The following is a 7,807-nucleotide window of genomic DNA, read 5'->3' as shown; positions in this document are numbered from 1 at the left end:
GATCCGCCCGCAGCGGAGCCGGATCTGCAGCACCGAAAGGTCGGACATCCCTCCTCCATGGGTCAGCCCGCGCTCTGAACCCCCACCATCAGACATGGAAAGGAGAGTAAGGTCCCTGCCGCCGCCATCCTTTCCCTCCATCGGGCTTCTGGCGTCAAGCTCCGGTGGCAGCAGGTCTGAGAGCAAGTGGGGGAAGGCCTGGCGGCGGCGGGTTTGAGACCGCCCGAACCGTCGAGGGGAGCGACGCGGGGGGAGAAGGTGCTCGGTTCGCTTCAAAAGTGTAGGATGAGTTGTGGATCGAGACCAAAACAGTATATAATAGATGGAGTGGCATATCAACAGTGTAGCATGAAAATTACCCAAGACGCTCCAAAACTGACCTGAATTCTCAAGATGGACAATGCAAGCACGACTTATGTGCTAGAACCATAACAAGAAACTATAAGGATGATACAAAACTGAACAAAGACCAGCCAATTCTAAACTTAGTATCCACAAGCATAAGAAAAGAACAGAAAATAACTGTAATAAATAACAACATTGATCCATCATCTGCAACACAAAACATTAATCCATAACAATATACCGGATTATGATGAAACAAGTATATTGCGCTCTTAAAAGAACCAATGTAGTAGGTCACATATTTGTTCCCCAGACATGCAACCTATCAGCCTCAAGACCGCAAACAAATGGCACATATACATTATAAGACAGACGGTACATGTAGAGGAAGGGAATCCCTTCATAGAATGAGCACGTCGCAGTTCATTTTTCATGAGTAACAAGCACCTGATTGCAAACTGAAAGTGGCATATAAAGTTAACTAGTTAAGGAACCCAATATTATATATGGATGCGGCCAATTTATTATGGGTGTCATCAACTCAAACTTCAAGATATTTGCTATGGATGTGCTGAGATGAAAAGTAGAGAAATCACTTGTTACATTAAAATATTGCTATTAAAACTCTAAAATAGTACAATAAACAAGTTATTTTACAGAGCCCTGCAGTGCCATATGCATTCTTCAGTACTGCATAATGAAGTAGAGAAGATATGTTCTACTGAAAGAAAAGGTAAATTTCATTAAATTTTTTCATATAACACAGACCCGAACTGACTAGAATTGTGCCCAAAATGTCTATATGATGCAAAACATAAACTGCAAAACATAAACAGGGCCAAGAGAGCACACAGGCTAGCCATATGCAGTACTTGATCAGTAAGCCCATGTGCTATATAGTACAGCACTGATAAGTGGATCAACCGAGTAGTTAGAGGCTTATATGCTACATCAATTAAATCCGGAGAACAAATTATGCATACATAACTTATGCAATTAAAATTCAACTCACAGAAGATCAATAACTCCTTGAAACAGGTTCACAAATTACATAGATCAAATATGGAGCAGTATTTAAGCATATATATATATATATATATATATATATATATATATATAGAGAGAGAGAGAGAGATACATATATATATATATAGGCCTCCGCTATTTAGCACCCAGGGTACGGAATAACTATTCCGTACCCGAGCCCCCCACGGACCAGCCTGATCCTGATGGACGACCCTCCGCAGTAGCTCTTGGTTTTCCGGTCGCCATCAGCAGCTGCAGCTGTGCACTAGCATATATATCTGAGCGAATCCCAGCTTCAGAATTATGTCTCGTGGATGAGCAATGCCAGATGCATAAACTTTTAAACAATTCGTTGGGTTCAAACCAATAAACAAATCAGCCAGCTGACCATACAATTAGCTTGGATACCATATAACCTTCCCGCACCAACTGTCATCTGCTCAAACCCTTTTCCGAGTGAGCATATGTTGCCCAGCTTCACTGACAATTAATTCAACTACAAACATATTGCTATTTGAATACAATGATTTTGTGATTGCCAGCTCATGTTGAAATTATTGTGACACCACATGTCCAACATATAAGAACCTCCACTGAGAAATTTTTAGCATTCAACAGATGAAGATCGCAAAATCAAAGTGCCCACGAGCATGACAGGACAAGATTGCATTGTACTGGGAAGGACTCCAGGAGGGTGCTCCACAGTTTTTTCAAAACATTGGCAGGAGCACTGCCTTTCATTTAAGAAGAAAGAGTTTGGAACATACGGTTATAGCATGGGCGATTACATTGCTAAGAAATGAAAACAAAAGTACTCGTAGAACATAATGTAGACACCGATGGCTATTGATAGTCTAGCAGCTCCCCCTGGATGAGAGGAGTCCCACATGCACTCCTTGTGTAAACTCAATGCACCCAAAACTGCATGAAATTTTTTAACAAGAATATGAATAGATGGATCATAAAATTATCTATGTGCATAAAAATGGTGCAAAGAGAAAAAAGAGAGGGACAACCAAGCAGGACTAACATTATATTTATGCTTCATAATACAGATATGTGAATGTAAAAGGCTGTCAAAATAGCAACGGTCAAATCATTCTGAATATACAGACAAAAGCAAGCCCTAAACCATTATAAGTGAACTATTCTCCTGGAAGCCAATTTACATCTGAGAGGTAGCCATAGCAAAAAGTTAAAACACCCTTTTTAGGTGCCTTCAGTTTTCTGCCAATAAACACGGAAGCAATGTAGAGACTTCCCTAGCTCACCGGAGTCCACAGGAGAGAATGAAGCAATTGTCAGAACAAAAAAAAGCAGGAGCCATGCTGTGGAGCTTAAATATGCATCTTAGGTTCCCTTGATAAACAGATACAGATTTTAAGAGGGAGAGGTAGCAAATTTATGTTTATCATGAAAATAAAAATGCACTAATGTGCTAAAATTATCTGTGTACAGAATCTCTAACAAAAGAAAAGGATTCAGGGAACAATAAGATTACCATAAATTGCTTCTGTCTTCAGTTTTTGCCCTTCAGGTATCGCCATTGTGATACTGATTGTGTACAGGGAGAAAATTGCCAGTGAAATAATGTAGTGTTTGAAATTTTGTGACATGTTTAGTATCAGAGATTTACTATAACATTGTTTCACTAACAAATAAAAGTAGGATACATAACCTGTGGTTGCATGTAGCCCATCCCTTGGTTGTAAACTCCATGCTGAACCAACTGCAAGTAACATGAGTTCAATGTCAGGGAATTCATAAGCTAGTGCAGTCAACCTTCTTCTCCAAAGCATGGATGCCTACAAAATTATAGGAGCAAAAGAGTTATAACCTTTCAAATCTTGGTTCATGTTTGAACAGAATTTAGTCAACATTACCTTGCAAATTTATGCAATGTGGCTCATGGGAACATAAAATCTTCATTCTATCCATTGTAGCATTGAGCCAGCTAGTTCCATAGTCACAGATAAAGGCATGTGTGATAGGTGATTAAGAGAGGATCATCGTTTGCGACCATTGGGAGGAACCCAGATTCACTGACCTCTTTTTCAAAGAGCTCATCCGCGTACGTCCCTGCGAACACCCACTGTTCCGCATCCTCATCTCCATGGTACTGCCACCTGCTGCGGCATCCTGATTCAAAATAAAATAAAATTTGTCTCTGCACTAATGAGTATTTCCAGTATTCGAGAAACAACAGTGATGGCATTGATTTGGAGCAAAGATAAAGACAAACTGATAATACACTGGCATGACATATAGCTCTGAGAAATCAGAAGCATTCTTATGGATATAAAATTATAAACACAGGCAGACAGGCTGGCTTTACTAGGCAATTAAGCTCGCCTCTGCTTAAGTTTTTGAAGAAAAATGAGCAGTGCAAAGTTCAGGAATAATCTCCAATTTTACGAAAGAGCTCAAAACTGCATATAACCTTGTCAAAAAGGAATAATGTCCAACGTTTCTAAAGCTACAGGAAAGAGGGTATGTTTGCATTCATACGAGATAATAGGGTATGTTTGCATTCATACGAGATAATCCTAAAATGGATACATACACTAGCTACAGGAAAGAAGAAGCATGTACCAGTGATCAGCACAGGCAATCACATAATAGACGTACCATAAGGAACTTCTTTATGTCCCGGCCAAGAGCAATCTGGCGAAGATTGACAAAGGCCCTGTTGATCTCATAGCGAGTAGATAGTGCAATGTTGACAACCAGATCTTCAGGAATGATCACCTCTGGGATCCGTGGGGGAGACCTGAAATGAAGGGCAGGATTTCACATCATTAACTAATTCTATATCCATGTAACTTGCGATGAACAAACTTTGTATCCTTTTAAGTCTGTGCAGTATATCACAATAAGCTGAAATCTTACTTGTTGATGAACGAGGAGGCGTTAGATCAGAGAAAGAGAACACCCAGAGAGAATATGAGACCATGGCAATTGAAGGTCAGAAGATGGTAGCCAAGGCATTCAAAGAGGATCCAGATTGCAGTGACACCATCAAGTACTCCAGCAGAGATGTTCCTGTTCCTCCACAGCAATACATCAGCAGCTGCAAAATAAAGAACAGCAATCAATATGAATATGGCAGGTATAATGGTAGATAATCAGGAAATCAGGTCAAACAATTCCCATTATAGCTCAATCAACAGACAATTAACTTCACAAAGAAAAATGTTTGCAAGCAAAGAGTGCTCTGGTTGTCATTTAAGTAAATATGCAATCAGGTGCAAAGACACAGTGCAATAAGATAGTATCACAACCTCTCTAAGGCAAGGCCTTATGTTTTAGACAAACACAATGTGAAATAAAGCAGTTGATCGATTCTTTTCGTAAGAAACTTCAATTTGTCACCATCTTAATGCAAAGCAACCAAAAGACCCCAACAGTATTGACCCCCATACAAGAACATATAACACCTCCAAAATGCACTGGCCCAAACGACAAAGCATTCATAAGCAAGGGATCCTCGTCATCTATGTAAGCAGTTGCAAATGCAATAGGCAATAGAATTCTATTGTTACCAGACAATTGAAAAAATATTGGAAGGCTAGTTTCAGACAAGCTCAACAGATCAGATCGTGTACCACTGTGCAATCAAGCTGCATTGAATCCAAGGCATAAACCTATCAGATCTAACCTGCAACCTAAGGCTTCAATCCCGTCCAGATCCCACGCAACCAGATCCGATCTACCGATTTCAAGTCAAAACCATTAAAAAAACAGCGTGATTCAGAGCATGAAGCAGAGCCTCACGTTTGCCTCCTCCGAGGGCCTTGTGGATGGGCTGCTCGCGGCCGAAGAGGCGGAACACCTTGGCCTTAGCCTTGGCGGCCGCTGCAACTGCGGAGTCGGAGAAGGAGGGCTTGACCTCGGCGGCGGGCGCCGAGGGGCGCGGCCGCTCGTCGTTGTCGGAGTCCGAGGATGACGAGGAATCCAAACGCAAACGGAATCACGCGGTGGCGGTTGTTGAGCAGCGGCGGCGGCAACGAATGGCGAGCAGCAGCGTCCGCTAGGCGACGGCGGCTGCGGATGGCGATTGTAGGCGGCCGGTTCCGATGTCGAGTGGCGGCAGCAGCTACGGATGGGGAGAGGCGACGGTGGCTGCGGATGGGGAGCGGCAGCAAGAACGCAACGAGGACCGGGAGGGGGAACAACACTGGGAGGAGGCGGCGGCGGCGACGGGGGTTGGCGAGAGATGGCGGCGGCGGGGGTTGGCGAGCTGCGGCGTCCGCTACGGGAACTGAACGGACCACCCACGACCGAAGACGCACGTTCGGAGGAAAAAGTGGGGAAAAAAAACGGGGGAAGCTGGAGAAAAAAAACCGGCAGGGAAGGTGCGAGCCGGATCCGCGGGTGACTCGGGTACGGAATAGTTTATTCCGTACCTAGGTTACCAAATAGTACTATCCTATATATATATATATATATATTATAAAAGGTTCATATAAATTCCCTACGATATGGTTGTCAGAAACATGGCAAAATTATGAAGAAATACGTGCCAAAAATAATCATGATAATTGGAGAATCTCAGTGAAGCAAAAGAAATAGAAGGAAATACTAAATTTGATCCTGAATACCATATGATGTATCAAAACAAAATAACAAAGATATTCCTACGAGAATATTATGGAAAGAATAGTATAATATCAAAAGAAGTAGGAAGGCTACTTAAGCCGAATTATGGAATGGAATGCCAGTTAAGAAAGGAATATCGTGAATTATTGTCATGGTATGAACTGTGGCAACCAGAGGAACCTGATATTGAAGAAGAAGAATAAAAATATAACTCTCATCAAAAATATATCTTGTATCACAAGAAGATGAATTCCCTCTGTTGTTAAAGTGTTAACAACAATTCGGCCGGGGGAAGAATAGAAGAATAATACTGCATGCCATGATGTTGTGATTGAAGTCTGCGACGTCAATCATTCGGACGTGGAAGACCATACCAAGCAGCATCCAGAATATCACGAGAAGACAGTGCGCGATAGAGGACAAGGCAAAAGGAATAAACAATGATTTCTACTGTAGCCAGGACAATTATTGAGGAGCGGAGCGCTGTCCAGGTGTCCAGGCAACAGAAGAGGAGAATAGTTGAAGGCACCAGAAGACTTAAGCACGATGCAACTCCAAAAGCCTCTGCCGTGGCTATAAAAGGAGCTGCCGGGTGAAGCATTCGGGACATCGAGCACCGAAGCACCAAATCACGGAAGCGATCACCGAAGAAGCAAGATCATCGAAGACCTCCACCCACACTCCATTCATACTCCATGAAGACATCCACCACCTCGGAAGTGCTCTGAGGAAAAATTAGTCACCATATTTAGAATCACCCCACTACTGTTGTATTACTCCACCACCTCTGTACTACTACTAGAATAAAGGGAGGCCGTCGGAGCTCGTCCCTCGGTTTGTAAGGTAATCAAGGTTTGTGCTAAGTGCTTGGGGTTTCCCGAAAGGGAAAGCCACGTGTAAGCTTGTCCCGTGGAAATGGATTAAGCTGTCCTGATAGCATCCCTGCCATCCTTTAAGCTCGTTTGTATGGGGCGATGTCTCTACGCTAGGGACCCTAGAGGAGAAACCTCTACGTGTGTCGTTCTCGTGTTAGCCCTAGTAGCGACGTTTGAGGAGAACCCTGTGTGCGCAGAGAAGTGTTCCCTTCGGGTGGAACTGCCTGGGGAGACGGTAGAGCCTGAGTCCTGTGTGAGCGTGGCTGGGGACGATGAGGGTGAAGACCGGGCTGGCCAGGTTCTGAAGCGAGCCAGCGAGGCACGCGGTGAGTACCGAGTAGGATTGACACACGCATAGCAGCACGTCCGGTTGAATTTTTCGGTCTCGCCAACCCGCAAAGATCCTGAGAATTGATATAATCAGAGAATATACCTATTCACGCACCCGCGCGTACCATATTTGCTGAATAGTTGCTAAAAGCGACCCCGAATAGTAGCTCAATAGTGCTCAATAGGAAGCAAATAGTTCCGCCACATTTCCATCCACCCTGAGGTGCTCCACCCACTCCCTGGTGAGTGCTCGGGTACTATTCATATTCCCATTTTGAATAGTGAGCTGATTTTCAATAGTGCCACAAATTTGAATAGTGTTCGTTAAATTTGAATAGTGTAGTGAATAATACCTCAAAATTTGAAATCCAAATTTTTTTTCGAAGTCGCCTGATTTTCCCTCGTTTCGTTCCTTCGTCCTAGGCACTGGTATCGAATTTGAATAGTATCCGTTGAATTTGAATAGTACGATGAATAGTAACTCGAAATTTGAAATCCGATTTTTTTTCGAAGTCGCTTAAATTCCGTCCCTCGAACCGGTATCAGAACCATGGTTATAAAAATTTGTGAATTTGAGGATTTTTCTATATCTAGTCAAGATTGAAAAACTTGTCACGAGAGGCCTACCTATG

The 7,807-nt window shown here is 42.9% G+C and overlaps 1 pseudogene; it reads right to left on the bottom strand.

The window, feature by feature from the left end:
• Nucleotides 1-2,040: 2,040 nt before the first annotated feature.
• LOC101779324 lies at nt 2,041-5,341 on the bottom strand (annotated as a pseudogene).
• Nucleotides 5,342-7,807: the final 2,466 nt, after the last annotated feature.

This window comes from Setaria italica, chromosome III (assembly GCF_000263155.2).
Source record: "Setaria italica strain Yugu1 chromosome III, Setaria_italica_v2.0, whole genome shotgun sequence".
In the NCBI taxonomy this organism is placed as follows: domain Eukaryota; kingdom Viridiplantae; phylum Streptophyta; class Magnoliopsida; order Poales; family Poaceae; genus Setaria; species Setaria italica.
Note: the sequence above shows the minus strand (reverse complement) of the source record. Positions and strands in the feature narration are given on the sequence as shown.